At 37.5% G+C, this 20,278-nt stretch overlaps 2 pseudogenes; one reads left to right on the top strand and one right to left on the bottom strand.

Annotated features, from left to right (window-relative positions):
• Positions 1-7,533: 7,533 nt before the first annotated feature.
• LOC147820483 (liprin-alpha-1 pseudogene) lies at positions 7,534-8,678 on the bottom strand (annotated as a pseudogene).
• Positions 8,679-14,355: 5,677 nt separating this feature from the next.
• LOC147820482 (olfactory receptor 7D4-like) lies at positions 14,356-15,353 on the top strand (annotated as a pseudogene).
• The last annotated feature ends 4,925 nt before the right edge of the window (positions 15,354-20,278 follow it).

Raw genomic sequence — 20,278 nt, 5'->3', positions numbered from 1 at the left:
TTTCATAATGATGGGATTGCTCATTTGAAAAATGATATGATGAAATTTTATTAATTTCCCAAGGATCCTTTGTTACTGCACATGTTGTAGACATGGGTGCTATTCTCCATTATACAACATCAACACAGACAAGTGGAGAAATATACACATGTTAAGCTTATAGAAGCAGACCAGAGGCATGGGATTAAATGTTAAATTTTTGTTTACCTAACAAGTACACTAACTCCTCTACTGGAGGAAGGTAGAAATATTACTCTCTATACAAGTTGAAATTCCTTGGCCAATAGTTATGTCTGGGTTATTAATATATATCAGAAATACTTTTGACAGTGTACATTTCCACTCATAGGTTGTAGGTGATAAGGCCTGGATCTTTTGAGATAATAATATAGGTGCTTCATAATAAAGTGGAATGTGTAACAATTGGTGGAATCCAAATAACCATGGCTTCTCCACATATTACATGGATATATTCATTTCTGCCATATGGAGAGGCAAAAATGTTTTGAAAAGATTTTTGTAAAATGCACTCGCTAATTAAATGATTTTTCTTTAATAATGCACTCAGCTAATTAAATGGTTTTTCTCCTTCAGGTGGATCAGGTAAAGCATTTGAAATCAATGTAGGTACTTCAGAGAAAAACCTGAAAACTGGTCAGAGTAATCTAGTACCTTTCATGGCTGGATATTATTATCTTGCAGAAAACTTAGATTCACTTTAGGTGATTATAGGTCAGCCTCAAAGAAGTCACTTATGCATACACAGTCAATACTGACATGTATGTTTTGACATCTAAACACCCACTATATTCAGTTCTTTGAACAATGGCTATGATCATGTATGAAGGAGCATAGCTTCATGACAACAAAGTAAAATGTCAAATTTTATAGTGGATTAGTCAAACTTCTTTCAAATATTTGGTATGGGAAACCCATTACTAAATATTTCAGTTAAAAATATGAGTAATGGCTGGGGATTTAGCTCAGTAGTTCTGCTGCCTGCCTCGCAAGAGCAAGCTCCCAAGTTTGATCTCCGATACAAAAAAAAAAAGAGTAATGGGTCTTGGTGTCCATATGTATAGATAATAATAATGGACCATTTTCTAACTGCAAGAAAATATGCATAGATACTGTTTCTCAACCCTGCTGTAGGGAACAACCACCAAGAATTTCACATGCAAATACTCAGAGAAAAAAAGTGTTTTTCATCCCAGGCCAAGGACTTTCATAAGGGAGACTGAGATCCACTTCTTTATACAATTTAAATTCTATTTAAAAATCCTTTTTGTACTAACACCTCGTGCAGGTAAGTATTGTCTCCATTTTATAGATACAGAGTACGTTCAGGTGCATTGAAATTATTTTTTTTCTTTTTTAATAATTGGATAAATTTATTGGTACATTTTAGGTGTACAATATAATGACATTCATCATTGAAAATTTGCACCTTTACATAATCTCTCTTAGTTCTTATTTTTCCCCCTTCCGCTGCCCTCCCTTCAACCCCTCTAGCCCTCTCTATTTACAAAGACTTTGGTTCCATTTTTTCATTTTCTCACATTAATTCCATTCCCTTCTTTCCTTTCCCCTACCCCTCCCACTTCCCCTTCCCCTTTGCCCCTTTTCTTCCTAGTTCACATTATCTATTATACCTTTTAGTCCTTATTTACACTTTCAGTTTCTCACCCTAGAGAAGCTATTCAGTATTTACACATGTGTGTCCTGTTTATTTCACTTGAGTATGGCCTCAATGTGCATCCATTTAGCTATAAATGTCTCTATGGAGATACCTCAAAGAACTAGGACTGGAAGTTGCATTTGACCCAGCTATTCCCCTGCAGGGGATCTTCCCCAAAGAATTAAAAGAATCATACAACAGTGATCTTTGTGCACCCATGCTCATAGGAGCACAATTTGTAATAGCTGAAACTTGGCTGCAATCCAATAGCCCACCAACTGGAGACTGGATAAAGAAAATGTGGGGTTTTTATATAAAATGGAGTAATACTCAGCTCTAAAAAATGAGAAGTTAGAGACATTTACAGCATTGAAATTATTTTGTACTTCTCTCTTTTCAATTTTCCCAATTAAAGCATCATGTATCAGAATACATAATAAACATAACTTGCCTGCATGTAGGTGAGGTGTGAGCGTTGCAATCCATATAGAAAGAAAATGGTAACATGAATGTCTATTAAATTTCTTAAGAAGATTAGGATTCAGACTTGGGTTCTGGTTTCTTTCCTGGTGCTAAAACCAACCATACATAAGGTTTAATATCAGAAAATCAATGAAGGTATTATATTTCCAGACCCTTCTGTGTATGGCACAGAAGGGGAAAAATACTTACTGGGTTACTATACTATTTTACTGAGGTTGCATAGGTTTGATACAAGTAATCATGCAGAAAATAAAAATATTTCAAATGTGTTTCTAAGCATTTGACCATTGTTTAACTACTGACCATTTACTTCTTAAAGCATTTGACCATTATGTAATTAACATGAATGCCACACTTGTGGTCAATGAAGAGATTAGTTATGTGCATATAAATTAACTGGATTTATCAAAATTTGAAGTCTACCATAGGTGAGGTTACAAAACTTAAGACATCATTACCAAACAAAGCTTCTTATGAAACACCAAAAAGTTGGAAAACTGGGAGATAAATAGATATAACAGTGTTCACTGATTATTAAGAACTAACCTTAAATTAGTGTTCATATGAAGCTTAACTCTTACACAGTATTAAACATCTAAAATCAAAGCACATTGGACCATTGCATGAGCATCAGTGGCTGTTTCTTTCCTTTTTCAACCTTCTACGTTTTAAAGCTTCCCAGGCAATGCACAAGCAAAAAATGTAACATGTGTCTTAGAATTTCATCTCATGGGACTCTCAGAGGATCCAGACCTGCAGTCCGTCATCTTCGGACTGTTCCTGTCCATGTACCTGGTCACAGTGCTCAGGAACCTGCACATCATTATGATCATCATCTGTGACTCCCACCTCCACACATCCATGTACTTTTTCCTTTCCAACCTATTCCTGGCTAATGTATGTTTCATCTCCACCACAGTCCCCAGGTTGATTGTGGACATCCAAACTGAGAGCAGAGTCATCTCATATGAAGTCTTCCTCACACAGATATCTCTTTGTCATTTCTGGATGCATGGATGATATGCTCCTGATGATGATGTCCTATGACCAGTTTGTGGCCATCTGTCACCCTCTGCAATACCATGTCATCATGAATCCTCACCTGTGTGCCTTCTTGGTTTTGGTGTCTTTTATTTAGCTTTTTATATTCACAACTGCAAAATTTTACACTTTGTCTACTTCAAGGATGTCGAAATTGCAAATTTCTTCTGTGAACCTTCTCAAATTCTTAATCTTACCTGTTCTGATACCATTACCAATTATCTATTAGTCATGTATTTTTTGGTACTATCTCTGCCTTTTTTCCTCTCCTGGGGATCTTTTTTCTCATACTATAAAACTGATTCCTCCATTCTGAAAGTCTCATCATCAGGAGGGAAATATAAAGCCTTCTCCACCTGTGGGTCCCACTGCTCAGTGGTTTGCTTCTTTTGCAGAACAGCCATTGGAGTGAACCTTAACTCAGCTCTATCACAGCCTCCCAGAAACAGTGCAGTGGCCTCGATGTTGTACACTGTGGTCACCCCTATGCTGAATCCCTTCATCTCCAGCCTAAGGAACAAGGACATTAAGAGCATGCTGTAGAGGCTGCAGAGCAGGACACTGTAGTCTCTGTCTCTCCTATTGTTTTCATAGCTTGTTTTGTAAAATTCCTTCATCCAGACCTCCAGGTTTGTCCTCTTTGGTCACATTATTTTTGTAGCTACATGGCTTTTATTTTACTTTGTGTTTCCTATCCAAATAATTATTTATTCAGATTATTTTAACTGAGTTGCATGAACCTTCTAGAATCTTATCATAACCATCATGATAAAGTCAACATGAACTAGCAGCTTACCTAGTGTGTGAGATAAGACCTTGGCCTCCACATGAAATGGTAAGTTCTCTTCATATTTAAAATTGTCATCCCTCTTTAAAATTTATGTACATTTCCTTTAAAAAGTACATCTGAGGTATCTGTTTATCCAGGTTTGGTCCAGGGGCTATATCACTGCTCTTCAAGGTTCACTTTCAGAGGTATTATCTATGAATGTTAACCATACTGATACCTGGGCATTATCACCAGAGACTATGATTTGTATGGATGTTAATATGAGATTTTGTAAAAAAGTAAATATTCTGATGGTGATTCGTAAAGGAATAAAGTTCAAATTAGAGTGAAATAAATTTTTTGTAGCAGCAGGTGACATAGCTTTCTTTCACTATTATTTTCAAATGTATTTTCCTTCAACACCACTCAGCTTGTGATTTTTATTGTCCTTTTTAGATATGTATATTTTTATAAAGAATAATAAGGTTAATTATGTTAAATGGCCACATAGGTATAACATATCTTTTCATTCTTTCCTCCTAAACCTTTCACTTTACTTCCTGTCCCTCTGATCCCCTTCCTTATCTTCACACACCTACCTCTGGTTTATTTTATCTCTAAATTGTTTACTTTTGACTGCTTTCATAAGGAAAAATGTGGGGTATTTTAAAATTTCTGAGTCTGCTTTATTTCACCTAACATGATGGTATGTAATTCTAAGTTCCTGCAAATGTCATGACTTCATTTTTCTTTATGACTGAATATATTGTGTTGTGTCTCTATACCTCATTTTTATCCCTTTTTCTATGATCACGAATTTAGTTTGTTTATTCAGCTCAAAAATATATATATATATATATATATATATATATATATATAGCAGTATGCTTTACTGTGCTTATTTTTTATCTTTAATTTACCCATGAGAGATATAATTGGCTCAAATAGAATTTCTATTTTTTTCAAGTAATTAGATATATCATCTAAGACAACCAATTTGGTTTTATCTCAGGAATGAAAAGATGATTTAGCATATATAAATCAATATATGTTACACACCATTAAAAGGAAGCAAGGATAAAAATTACATGATAATCTCAATAGACCCAGAAAAGGCCTTGATGGAATCCAACATTCGTTGATGATAAAAAAAGAAAAATCCTGATGGAAATAGGTATGGACTAATGTTATCTCAAATTAAAAAAAAGTCATTTATGGCAAACTCACTGCCAACATTACACTACATAGGAAATCTGAACGCTTTTTCTCTAAAATCAGCAAGAAAACTAGAGTTTGTCTATTACCACTCCTGTTCAATGCAGTATTTGAAACTTTAGCAAGAGCAATCAGTCAAGGGCAAGAAAAGAATAGGAATATGCATAGGAAAGAAAGAACTCATAATATCCTTCTTCATTAATGACACAATCCTTTAGATAAAAGACCCCAATGTCAGCAAAAGACCTCTAGAACTAATAAACAATTGCCACAAAATAGCAGGATATAAAATCAAAATATAAAAGTAATTGAGTTCTTATGTACCAACAATGAACACATGAAGAAGTAAACTGTGAAAACAATCCCTTTCAAAGTAGCTTCACAAATGAAATATAGTGGTACTTGGGTTTGTGAACTTAATTTGTTTTATGATCTTGGAGAAGATGTCTGTAGTTGTGTTAATGTGGCTAAGATGACTTTGGTCATGTTTTTCACCAGAACAAAATTCTGTTGAAAACTTTTGTTTGTGAACTGAATTATTTGCAAGCAGAAATATTCATGAACTTGTTATTCAAAATTATTTTAACCAAAGTGGAAGACCACTATAATGAAAAAAATACAACTGTGAAAATGAAAATTGAAAAGGACATTAGAGAAAGGAAGACATCCCTTCTTCCTGTATAAGTAGAAGCAATATTGTCAAAATGACCATGCTTTCAAAATTGATATATAAATTTCGTGGAATTGCAATAAAAAACTAATGACTTTTTACACAGAACTAGCAAGAAAAACTCTAAAAATTACATGGAACCAGAAGGAACCTAGAAGAGTAAAGCAATCCTGGGCAATAAGAGCAAAGCAGGGGACATTACAAACCCAGAGTTTGAATTACATTACTGAGCATAATGAAAAAAACAGCATGGCATTGACAGAGAAACAAACATGAGGGCCAATAGAACAGAATAGAGAATGCAGAAAACATCTCAGCCACATTCAGACATTTAATCTTTGACAAAAGGACCAAACTCCTATGCTGTAGAAAAATCAGCCTCTTTCTCAAACTGTGCTGAGAAAAGTGGTTACCTATGTGCGGAAGATTAAATACAGACCCATAGTCCTCATTCTGCACTAACATTAGATCAAGACACATCAGACCTGGATATTAAAACAGAAACACTGAATCTCTTGGAAGATAAAGTTGGTAAAACTTAAAGCCATAGCCATTGAAAAGGAGTATCTAAACAGAATTCCATTTGTGCAAAAAATTACAAAAGCCATCAATAAATGGAATTGTATTAAATTAAAATACTTTTCTACAGCAATGTAAACATCCAACAGAGTGAAGAAACAACTTGCAGAATGGGAAAAAAAATGCTGACAGCTCTTCCTCAGAGGGAAGATTTATATCTGGAATATAGAAAACCATGAACACTCTAGTACTCTCAAAATAAAAGACCCAATCGAGTAATAGGCAATTGGTATGAACAGACCCTTCTCAGAAGGAAAAGTACACATGGACAATCAGTACATGAAAATGTGAGGCGCCTTTGTTCATTAGAGAAATGCAAATGAAAACAGCACTGAGATTTTGTTTTACTCCAGAAAGCATGGCTATGACCATCAACTCAAAAGCCACAAATACTAGTGAGCTAGTCAGAAAAAGAAACCCTCCTACATTTTTGCTAGGAATGTAAACTAGTATAACCACTGTGGAAATCAGTATGGAGATTCAAAAAAAAAACTAAAAATAAGAAATTTCATATGACTTAATTCTTCTCTTACTGGATAGCTTTCCAAATGAGTTAATGACATCATATGGCAAAGATACATACATGCTTTTGTTTATAGAAGCACAAATCAGAATAGGTAAATCTGGGAGGCTGCCTATGTATCTATCAAAAATGAGTCTACAAAGATAATGTGATATATATATACACAATGAAGCAGTATTCAGTGATAAAGATAAACGTAATTTTAGAAAAATGGATGCACTTTGAGGTCATAATTTTAAGTGAAATAAATAAAAAGTTGATGGTTAAATACCACATTGTTCCTTTTATATGAGGAACCAAAAGTATAAACAATTTAAAGGAAAAATATTCGTTCACAGGATTTATACATATAACCATTACATTGCTCTATTTACAAGACTAAAATTAGGTATAAGAACACGAATTGACTCAAGAGGATATTTATAGCCTGGATATACATGAAAAACTAAGTATTTTAATGAAGAGTCATAAGTTTACATAAATATAAGAAACATTAAATTCTAAAATATTTTCTGTATGGTATTCATGAATGTTTCACTAATTAAAAACTGTAATGAAATATCTTAGGGCCCATATAAAATGTATTAACAGATTAGAGATTCCACTGAATTTGAAAATGTAGTCTTTTGAATTCAAAATGCTCCATAAACATCTATAGACGTAGCGTGAGTAACAACAGGAGGCCTTAGCAAGAGTAAGACCTGACTGTTGCAGAATCCAACCTCCGTGTCCCTGATACACTGCCATCCATCTGCATCTTCTTTGGCTGCATAGAGAGGGAAGACATGGAAGAAGTGAGTAAATGTTTGCAGGGAGCATCTCTGCTGACCCAGCCAGCAGGCCATGAATGCCCTTTGGTTTAAACTTCTTTCTCCATGAAGGTGCTGTCCTAAAGCTTTTGTCATCACACCTTCTGCCTGTTCCCATGACTAAAAGGTGTTAAACTCTCTTTTCCAGAGAGCTCGAGCCTGTGTATTCTCTGTTGGGATATGGAACGACAGTGGCAGTGCGTTGAAATCGAAAGTTTCATCTAAGGCCAGAAGTGCAACGTGAACACCACTCTCGATAAGATTGTTTGCATATTCTTTAAGGCAAATGGGTGAAATCCAGAAAATCATCTGATCATTGCTCCAAAAAGCACATCTTTTATTTCATTCTGAGTTTCTTCTCTTCTTTCCAGTTCTTTTCCGTCATAATTGAACCTCACAGACACATAATTCCACACTGGAAACTGTTTCTGTGGAAGCTGTTTCTGTGACAACTGCCGACCATTTTCAGCTGGCCCTGCAGGTCTTTCTTGGACAGGTGGTCCAGCATCTGGGCATCCACAAGGCAGTCCATGAAGTAGCTGCTGTATTGAGGGAATCCCAGGCTGGGCAACAACTCATTGCTGATCCACTCTTGGTTCATGTCCCCATATGCAGGTGTCAAGTGTCGTTCTCAGTGTGGGCTGGGTGGATGGGCTGGTTAGTGACATGATCTCCTGGATGGCCAGCCACAGCTTCAGCCTGTTCAGGGCATTGCTGGTGCCAATCTCACGCTGGATCTCTGTGTCTGACAGGACTGAAGTGAGGGCCCCTCTTTTCACATTTGCTCTGCAGGCAGCCACATAATAGGCCAGCATCCCAACACAGAACTCCAGCCTTACAACCAGCGTTGGCCCATCCCACTGTGCAAATGGTAAGCCTTGACTCAGGGATTCCTCCAGAAACTCATGTTTTTATGTTTTTTTTTGTTTTTGTTTTGTAACTCAGGTCCTTGTGCTTTCAAGGGAGGCAAGGTGCCACTGAGCTAAATCCGTGGCCCCTACTTGTGCTATTTTTGTTGTTTGTGTGTGTGTGTTTTTCTAAGTTTACAATTTTTTCAGCTTGTTTTTGAATTTGCTAATTCCCAAGGCATCTTGAGATGAGTTTCCTGCCTCTGAAACACTGTCTTGTCCCCGTGATTCTTTGCCAGTTTGTCCATCCCGGCCCTTTTCCTTCTTGCCAAACAAATGCCCAATAGAGGACTTGCTGCCCTACTTCTTGGTTGCTTTGTGGAGCTAGTCCTGGCTGTTGTTAGTGCTGCTGGGTTTGCTCACAGGACCATCCTGGGAGCCTGTTGGGTTTCTCATGTCCCAGATGTCCTCGTGGCTGACAGTATGCAATGCCCCTTTGTGCAACTTGTCTAATTGAAGGGACCTTGGAGAAGAGGGAGGGGAAGTTTCACATTTGGTCATTGTCTTCTCATCTTGTTCCTCTTCTCTGGAAGCTGACAACAGTCATTAGCCCCAGCCTGCCCAATTCCCAGCTGGGCTGTGAAGGACACTTCTCGGGGTGGAGTGATCGCTGCCCTGAGGAAAGGAAGCAGAAAGCCAGGAAGCAGGATAGGGGGACTAGAGCTGATCGATCTGAAACAACCAAGATTGTCTAAATCCTACGAAAAAATATAGAGCTTTTGTAAATTATGTACTTATTGCAATTATCACTGTTTAATTTTTAAATGATAAGCCATGACTGAGAAAGGGATTTTACTACATTTCTAAAATCGTCATGACACAACCAATGTGCATTATCCTTTACCTACCTCTACAATAATCATTTTAAAATAAGCCGACTTAATTCCAAGGAGTTGTTGTCATATTTTAGGGTTGACTGACCTGAACTGTACTTTTTCTAGCAAGAAATCAGCACTTAATAAAGTTGGGACTGAACAGTTGTATCAGAACACTATAAAACTCCCTGCACACTGGTTCCCTTTTCCTCACCCTGTACCTGGACTGGGGAAGCTTCTCTTCAGAGACTGACCAGAAGCTATGAGTTGGGAAATGCTCTCAGCAAGGCTGCAGTGGCCAGGGGGTGGGGCCCAGCCTGGAGCCTTCTCTCTGCCTCCATCCTGCCAGCAGGTGGCAGGAGCCCTGGAACTACTCTGCGAGGACTAAGCAATATCCACTCTCCTCACATCTCACAGACATCAGTGCATATGCAGATGAAGGCAAGAAATGCTGAAAATAAAATTGTGCAACTCTAGTAAAGGCCTTATTTTTCATATATAAGTCATCCTTTTACATTTGTTTGTAAGCATGTTTAAAGGATGAACCTAATCATACCTTTTTAGATTTTGATGATGTAGCCATTTTGGATTGTACAAGTGGCAAGTGTAACTTTTACTTTTTAAATGGAATATTAAAAAGGCAGCGAGAAAAGAGTCCAAGCAGGTTGTCTTTTTACATTTGGTTTCTGCTTTCAATCCACTTGTACAATGCATTGTTACTGGTCTGTTTTTCTATTAATCTTTGTGAACTTCCTGATCATGTAACAAAGTTCACAGTCTACTTTTGAGCTTCTTTGTCACATTATTATTTATTGCTTTCTTTCAATAAAATACTGAAGCATTTTCCACTGCCAGAAAAGGGGGAAAAAGAAAAGATTTGTTACAGGAAACAGGAAGGCAGACCATTTGCAGTTGAGAAACTGATCTTGGGACAAAGGGAAAGGGCATGAAGATAAGGGGAAAGAGAAATAAAAAGCATTAATAAGCTATATGTACATGCACCAACTCTCCACAAAAATGTGTTCATTTTGTATCACAAATATGTACTAAGAAATTTTTAATTAAAAATACAAAGACCAAAGAAAAATGACAATTGTAAATTTTAATGACATACCAAGTAATATTTTTCTATATGTAGACACTGTATAATGTTTGCAAGAGTTTAAACATAACTGCCTTTTCAAACATTTGTCATTTGTTTATAGTGAAAACTTTCAAAGCCTTCTTTCTGTATTTCTGAATTATACAGTAGATTATTTTCATCCAAAGCCACCCTTCTATAGAGTTGCACATCAAAACAAACCAATATGGATGAGTTAGAACACTTATTCTGTGAAATATGTGAAGTGCAAAACTAACCCTAACTGCATGATCTCATTCCTATGCAGATTTTACAAAGTTTATCTAGAAACTGAGCAGAAAGGTGATTAAAATGGCTGCAATAATGTAGAGGCAGCCTTCAGCAAAGGCTACAAAATTCCAGTTAGATGCAATGAATAATTTCAAGAGATCAGTTCTACAGTGTGTTAGCTACAGTTCATGATGACATATTGTATTCTTGGAAAATTCTAAGTGGATATAAGTTAAATGTTCTTAAAAATGATAACTAGGTGAAATAAGTCATATGATAATTTTTGCTGACTTACTGATTTCAAATTTATTAGACTTCCAAACATATATTATACAAAAAGCATATATAATTTTATTTGACCATTTAAAGTATAGATCTTAAAATTTAAACATTGCAAAAATAGAATGAAAGGTTTCTGTTTCTACACATCCTTATGGTCATACACTGAGCCATAAAATCTCAAATTGTACTTCAAAGATATATCACAGAAAGACTTTCTTGGGCTTGATTTTCATGAAGGAATCACACATTGGTTAGAGTAAACCCTATCACTTTGAAAACATATGAAAAATAAGAAGTTTCTCCTTTGAGGAAATAAATTTATCTTCTTTCAAGTTAGCTCAATAAACACTAAACTGACTAAAATTCTTCCACTCTTCTTCCTTCTTTGATCCTCAAGGGAGCTGGATTGTTTGGAGACTAGAAAGACCAACCAACAATTTAATTAGCAGCTCTGAGATTCCAATTTTAAGAAGCTAGATCCTGTAAACAAGACCCTATTGCTCTTCAACTGTACTTCTATGGTCTCACAAGTGGGTTTTTAGGGACATAGTGTGTACAATAAAAAGATTCAGTGGTAACTGTTGGAGCGAGTCCATGTGTACTACCAAGGACAGGTAAAGGTATACAGAAAAGAGAAGACAAGCAGCTGAAGGAAGGAGAAAAAGGAAAAGGAACAGGGGCATAGGGCTTCATGTCTAGAGTAGTGACACTGAAAGACTCCCACATATAGTATATAGTCTATAATGATGAAGTCTCTTACTTTGTACTTTGAAGGAACTTTGGTTTTGGTGAATAACTCTCTTTTTCTGCTGCTCTACCACTTCCTTTTCACACTAGAAATTCAAAACTCTCAAGTTGTATTCCCCTGTCAGATTTCTTGCATTTAATTATTGTTTTATTATTGATGCTGAAAATGTATTAGGCATGAGGTATTGTCTACTTTGTTCCAATTTAAGTGGTATTTGTTTTCATATTCCCTAGTTATTTCCACAGGAAAATTCCATTTAATGGCTCTTATTTGTCTGATTTATTATAATTACAATTTATCTTAGTGTCTATAATAGCGACTATCAATAAAGTTGTTGCTGATGTTTAATAACCAATTCAACATATTCAAGAAAATATCAAATGATTAAAATTTGAGAGGCTGTCTTTGCATTTTTATTAATTTAATAGAAATCCTAGAGTATTTTAATGTAACATCTCCTGTTGGCTATACTCCTTGTGAGTTAGGAAGACATCTTTGATTTCTTTGTTTACTGACAGTCTCCAGCCTGGTCGCTCATCAGGTAAATGTGCTTTACATTTTTTCAAACACATTTTTCTATTGCAATTATGGTTAGGCTTTATATTGATTGATATACTTTGTGATGAATTAGTATGATCAACATTCTCATGTTAAGCACAATTTCATTTTCATAAGTGGCATTACTTGGTCATTGTGAGTTATTTCTTTAAAACAGCTATGGGTGCATTTTATTTAACTTTACTTCTTAGTTTGTATCTATATGAAAGCTTGTGCTCACCTCGAAGATTTCTTTTATGTGTTATAGCAGACATTTTGGTTGTGACATATGTACTTGTTCAGAACATATGATAAGAAATGGAACATGTAAGTTCCTGACAAGACAAATGTTGGTCCACAATTTTCACAACTTACAGCTCAGTGTCTGGTAGAGAAATCACCCATTTTCTTCTCTCAGCCTAAAGTGATTTTTTCCTATCTCATCTCTTCTGATTGGTAATGACCCATACTTTCTCTCTGAATTCTAATTTTCTTATTTCAGAGAAAGAACCTTACACATCTTTACAGAATAAACTGGTCAGCAATAATATTTTTTGTCTTATATTATTCAAAAATCTCTAGGCATTCTTAAGACTGATATTTTATGTCATGTAGGATATAACAAGCTTTGTGAATCATTATTGTGCCTTTTAATGTTTATAGAATAATTCTATTTGTATAACTTTTCAAAATTGTAATCAAATCCATGCATCCATATATAAGTTGGCCACTAACTTTGATTATTTTAAGTGTACATACAAAATCAAAATCATGGGCACAAAAACACATAAACATACAAGCCTATTTTATGATTTTAAAGGTGTTGTGCCTTCTTTTTCTTCTGTGTGCATAGTCCACATGCTTTTTCTTCTAGGTGGAACTCGTCAGACAAGTATTCTAGCAAAGAAGGATTCATAGAGACCCTTGTTAATTAGAAATCCATGTGGTGGATAAAAAAGGTAAAAACAAACAATTGTATTTATAATCATCAGAATTCCATCCATGACTATAACCACAGCTTAAGTACATATTGTTAAATATCAGCCCTCCGAGAAATACTTATTGCAATATTAAGAACAGAAATTCACTTCTTTGAGATGGTCATTTTATCCAAAAAGGAGAACAATAACATTGTTGATTTAAATTTTTAAATCATACCATGTAGTGAACATGTACTACTCCTATTGTAGAGATGAAGTATTTGCAGAGCTTAAATTACTTTCTCAAGGCCACAAAGATGTTATGTGGGTGACAAGGATTCCATTCCATTATGTCTGACTCAAGAATCCACATTACAAATTACAGTCTTCTACCTTTGGAATTTTATATATCCAAAATAATTATGGTAAGAAAGGAAAATAATATCTATAGCCATAATGATAACTGTCATTTATTGAGATTCTTACTGAGAACAAAGACATCTTTAACCCTTGAGACCAGCGTTTCAGTAGAAATCATATTTTTGGAAAGAAAACTAGGGCACTGAGATTTAACTTTCACATCACTATGAATTGTCGAATCATAGAATAAAGGCTAACTGTAAAAACATCATTGTTAAATCACTACGGTAGACACACTACCATGAAGAGCTAACAAAATTATCCAAGAAAGTACATCCAACCACTTCAATTACTTTGGAAAGCTGATATGACAAAAAAGTTTAGATTATGTTCATAAATTAAAATTTGAAAATGAAAACAAATGAGTCAATTATAAAAATGAAATAAATAAATTTCTAATTCACTGAGGAAGTGGGATGGATTATACACATTGAAAAGGGAAATAAGCTATCATGAGGCTGAATGAATTACTGCTATTGATCTAACACAATAGTGAGTGAAAGTCATCCATAAAAATATGATATTATAAAGTTGTTACCAAGTGAGGTCCCAGGTGCCTGTTCATTGAACATTGCTTTCTTCCTTCTCCAGAAGACAAAGAAGTAACATGAAAGTTGAAAATCACACAGGAGTAGCACAATTCTTCCTCCTGGGCTTTTCAGGTGATCCAGAACTTCAACCCCTTCTCTTTGAACTGTTCCTGTCCATGTACCTGGTCACAGTGCTTGGGAACCTGCTTATCATCCTGGCCATCAGCCTTGACTCCCAACTCCACACCACCATGTACTTCTTCCTCTCCAACCTGTCCTTTGTCGACATCTGTTTTACCTCCATCACAGTCCCAAAGGTGCTGATGAACATCCAGGCACAAAACAAAGGTATTTCTTACATAGAGTGCTTAACTCAGGTTTATTTTTTTTTGTTACTTTCCTAGGAGTGGTTATTTTTCTTTTGACAGTGATGGCCTATGACCGCTTTGTGGCCATCTGCCACCCCCTGAGGTATACACTCATCATGAACCCTCAGCTCTGTGTACTCCTCGTTCTGATGTCCTGGATAATCATGTTATGTATCTCCCTTATTCATATTCTCCTAATGATGCAACTCATCTTCTCTACAGGTACTGAAATCCCTCATTTCTTTTGTGAATTGGCTCAGGTTCTCAAGGTGGCCAAGTCTGATGTCCTCATTAGTAATATCTTTCTATATGTGACAACACTCCTGATAGCTTTGTTCCCTCCCTCTGGGATCATCTATTCATGTTCTCAGATTGTCTCCTCTTTACTGAGGATGCCCTCTACTGCAGGCAGGTATAAAGCATTTTCCACCTGTGGGTCTCACCTCTGTGTGGTCTTACTGTTCTATGGAACATCACTTGGAGTTTACCTGAGTTCTGCTGGGACCCATTCTTCCCATGAAAGCTCTGTTGCTTCTGTGATGTACACTGTGGTGACCCCCATGCTGAACCCCTTCATTTACAGCCTGAGGAACAAGGATGTGAAGGGATCCCTGAGGAGACTCCTCAGCAGAGTAGCCTGTGGTTCTTTATGAACAACTGACCTCAAAACTAAGGGTATGTTACAAACCCTAAGACAAATGCTGTGAATTTCAATATAATGGCTCCTTTTCTCTCCTAAATGACATGCTTGATTTCTAGTGTTTTTAAACCACTGAAGTTTTGTTCTGCATATATATTTTTATGTTTGTTTCTCTTCAACAACTCACTCAGGGATTTCTTTGCATTTGCCTTTTTATGTATGGTGCCCAAAATTTCAAATTCAATAAAATTTCTCATACATTTGTGAGACTTCTAAAATAATAGAAACACATATATCATGGGCAGATATGATCTTCTTCAAAATAATTGGTTGATGTTAATGTTCTTCACATAATAGGGTGGTATTCTAGTTTTCCCAGATTAAAGGGAATAAAAATCATCGGAGTACTTACCATGTCAGATCTGTGCTTCTTATTTTACAGTATGACTTTATTTATTATTGTAAGTTAATCTTTCAGGCGTTTTCTCTCATTCACAGAATTTCTGAAGGTAAAGCATGAGATTGAGATGCAGTATAACTAGAAATTGACACTAAGTACATATTCCTACCTTTATTTGGTTACAAGTGATATGGTGCCCAAAGTAATTCTGAGATTTGCTGTAATTTGGGGGAATCTTATTTTTTCTCATCTCATGTATTTTTCCATTTCTTTCTTTTTTCTCTTGTTTCCTTTCTACTTTCCTTCCTTCCTTCTCTTCTGCTGCCCTGTTTTTCTTTCTCCCTCCCTCCTTTCCTTTCTCCCATCCTTTTGTCCTTCATTCTTTATTCCTTCTTTTCCCTTTTTATTCTTTCTTCCCTGCATTCTGTCATCACGTGCTTCCTCATTTCTTCCTTTTATCTGTTCCTCTTACTTTTGGCTGATTTTATTTGTAACATTAACTTGCTCCATTTATTTTTAAGGATTAATAATATTCTACTGTCTGTACTACTCAGAGTGCTTATCCTCTGACCCATTGATGAATATTTTGGTGGTTTCTGGCCTTGGCTCTTGTGAATAATCTTATAATGATTACACAGGCACATTTATGTGTTTGAACACAGTCATATGCTACAGAATGGGGTTTGACTAAGGACTGTTTCACCTCTGGGGTCACATAACATCATGTGCTTAGTGAAATCCTTTTCACCTTTATCTGTTTGAGAATACTGCATGTAACTGGCAATAATGACAAAGATTCACCAGCACAGCTCTTCTTAGAACCCAACCTAGGTATTAAGCAGCAAATGCTAATTCTTGTTTCCAATTATTAAAGAATTCTATCTAGGAGTGGAACAAATTACTAGCTTACAAAGTCACTTTGTGCTTAATATCTTCAAGAACAGATTAAGAACATTTAACAGATTAAAGAACATTTAGCACTCTAGTGTAAAATGATTCTAATATATCCATATACTCATCAATACTTGTGATTTCCAATTGTATATTGGAAAGTGATGCCTATATTGGAATTGAAGTTTTAACTTATTGTGATTTTGATTCTCATTTTCCAATGACTAGTTATGCATCTTTTCCAATACTTCTTGGTAGATGCTATATGTTGTGTAACAATGTCTTTTCAAGATTTTGCTTCTTTTGAAATAGTGAATTGTATAGTTTTACTTCTGACCTGTATGATTTCTTTGTACATTATAATTACATGAACATGATCAGGTATTTGTTTTACAAATACATACACTTATTTCAATTATATAACTTATTATTCTCTTTATGCCATATTAGTATTCCATTGGTTTTATTTCCCACATTTAATGAAATATTCATCTGGTGACAAATATGTAGCCTAATTGCATATCTTGGCTGTTGTGAATAATGTTACCATGATTATTAGACTGTGCTTGTGTCTTTATATACTGAAGTCAGATGGTTTGGATACATGTACAGTAAAGGCATTGTAGGATCATATGGTACTGATAGTTTTAATTTTCTGAAGAAATCCCAAAGATTGCATGAGGGCTACACTTTTATTAGCATTCAAGCTTCCCCAGAAAACCAGAATCACTAGGATATTTGTGTGTAAATATAGATTGAGAGATGATAGATAAATGGGTGGAAATAGCTAGTGACAGTGATGTGCAAACCTTTACACCCATTGTGTTAGATTTTGAGTGTATAGATAAATGATGATTACCTGCTCTTGATCTATCCAATGATTGATGTAAAAACATAAATCCGATGTTTTCTCAGCCTTCCAGGGTAAAGCACTTTTAGAGTTCAAATTACTATCTTAAAGTTAATAAGCATCAGAACAGATGATTTTGATAATTCTATTTACTGACTCAATACCTGAAGTGTGCATTATCTATTGTGTCCTAGAATTTTAAAGCTACTTGCTATTAAAGTAAGGCATTAAAAGCTAGGAGAGTTAAAAATGTCCCCCGGTCAAATTATCTATTATTTTTCAATTGATTTTGGAATCAATTTTCCTTACAAAGCAAATATCCTAAACAATGCATTTCTCATTAATATGTTGATCATGAAAGTTTCCCCTTATTTATCTGAAACTCTGAAAAAATACCTTTCTGATCACTATATTCAGTTATACCTTCAGAACCATACTTTCAATTAAGCAATGGTTTTGAGAGTATTATAGATGTAAAAGTTAAATAAAATTACACTTTGTGTAATGTTGAAAGTCATCCAGTTTATAAGCGCTTACATGTTTATTCCAGAATACACATGTAAAATCACGTCCTTTAATATAAGAATAGAAATTTCCATTAATAATGAATATATTCAACCTACTCAAGGTACATAATAATCTCACACCTCTGGAAGAAATGTTCTGTTGCAAACCTCCCAGCACAGAGACTCCTCTCCCATAGGACCCTGGGCTTGATCTCCCACCTCAGTGGCATCTATCAAGTTCTATGTCACTGCTGCTCTGGCCTGGTATGTCTGCCTCACCCACTCTGGACTCCCACCCCCTCAAACCTCATTTTGCCTCATGCCTGTTCCCCTTTCCTGATGGCCTTCACAGCTCCTCCTCTGGACCCTGAGAAGCAAGCTCTGGCCCAGAGTCTTGAAGAGCTTGGAGGCGGTGTAAGCACCCTGGCTGGGTCTGTACATCCCACCCTTCTGCAGGTCCTAGAAGGCCCTCGCAAATTAACGAGCGAGGTGGAAACTGGCCCAGTTCCTGGGGTATAGAGGACCCAGCCTGGCTGAGCTCCCAAGGGTCCCCAGATCCCACCTCAAGTGTCACTCACACCTCACAGAGCTGGGCTGCATGCAGTGCTGCCTGCAGACCCTGACAGGAGTGCCTGGTGCTGGCTGCTCAGCTCCAGCTGTGGGAGGAGCAGAGAACAACAGGCCAGGATGGCAAGCTGGAGACAGGTGTGGGAGGAGCACCAGGGATCTGACCTGGCCTGGGGCCTTTGTGCAGAGTGGCAGCTCTCAGGGGCCCTGCAGAATCCTCAAAAATCACCAGGGAGGGCTGGGAGGCAGCAAGGCAGAGGGGAAAGGGGACATGGGTGGGGTTGGTGTGCATAGCTGTGGCCTGTGTGTCTGCAGCCAGACAGAGGGTGTGTACATGGGGTGCAGCCTGTTCCTGCATCAAGCCATGTGTCATGTGCTGTAGGCACCCTGCTCACTTCAGTTACATAGACTGTAGGCAGAAGGGAGAGATGTATGCACAGGAGAGGAAAAGAGGGCTGAAGGCAGAGGGAAAGAGGCAGGCAGAATGGGACTTGTACAGGCAAAGGACGTCTGCAATCAGTCCCAGCATGCTGAGAAGGGCCTGAGGTTTCCTCCTGGGGCTGGCCCACGTTGGGGGAGGTCAGGGGGTACAATGACTTCTCTGGAGAGGACCTTGAGGACAGCCTCCCAAAGCTGTGTGGGACTCTGGGGCCACTGCTCAGCCTGAGGCTGGTTTTACCAGTTTTGTGGTTGGTGAGATGTGACCACAGGCCAAAACTGGCAGGAAGGAGTGAAGGCAGTGGATGTAGGTTAGATTCTTCATGCTGGTGTACATGGGAGGTGTCCAACCTGAATGTTGCTCAGAGACCTGGTGTGACCTGGTGCACCAGACCTGAGTGAAGACTTTCCTAGTCCCCAAACAGCACTTGTAACCACCAGTGGACAGACCCAGGACTCCATGTGCCCCATAAAGATGGCTGGTTCTGTAGCCTCTGTTAGCCTGAAACACCCACCTGTCTCTCCTGACTTCCCCTTGGCAGCAACTGGCCACACTGACTTCCTGCTCTGCTGCTGTCTGTCACACTCAGCACAGCTGGCTGTGGGTGTGAGCTCAGCCTCTGAGTGGGGAGCTGTTGCCGCCCCCACCACTCCTTGAGCATCCTGCTCTTTGTGTCCACCCCAGGTCTCCGTGTGCTCCACACACCGTCCAGGCCCATTTCTCCCCACTTTTCACTTTTCTCTTCAGCTCTGCCTGGTTGTACTAAATTTCCAGCTTACTGTCCTTTCCAAACTTGGTCCTTTGTAAACTCTGCCTTTTTCATCAATTATTCTTGCCTGTGATTTTAGCCCTTCCTTTATCTTTTTTGAGGATTTGCCGCCCTCTTATTTAAATGTCCCTTTTAGATCATGTATGCTCTCTACTTTCTTTCCCTTGACCTCTTTATTTTTTGCATCTTGTTTCTCCATTCTGCTTGGTGAGATTCCTAGGATTTTCCCTCCTAGGTCCTCTTTAGTAGGAGACAGTTTTATATCTGAGTCCCAGTACTGGGGTAGGCGGGTGTCTCAGAGAGAGTTTGTGCTTGGCTTTGCTGGAACCTGTCAGAGTCCATCAGGTACAGATGGGTTGAAGTGTCAGCTTCGGTCAGTTTTGTGCACCAACCTACTGCAGAGCTGGGGCAGTGAGCCGTGTGGCCCTCTTGGGTGCCACGCCCTGGGCAGGGCTGGGATTTCTGGCTCTGCTTAAGGAGGTTGGCAGTAAGCCCCCTGCAGCTCCAGGTCATGAGGAGCAGATTCCAAGTCTGCATTCCAGAGGGCCAGGTCCTCCTCTCCTAACCCCG

Source organism: Heterocephalus glaber, unplaced genomic scaffold (assembly GCF_053883595.1).
Source record: "Heterocephalus glaber isolate CG9 unplaced genomic scaffold, H.glaber_assembly_v1.0 deba00001869, whole genome shotgun sequence".
NCBI classification, from domain to species: Eukaryota; Metazoa; Chordata; class Mammalia; order Rodentia; family Bathyergidae; genus Heterocephalus; species Heterocephalus glaber.
Note: the sequence above shows the minus strand (reverse complement) of the source record. Positions and strands in the feature narration are given on the sequence as shown.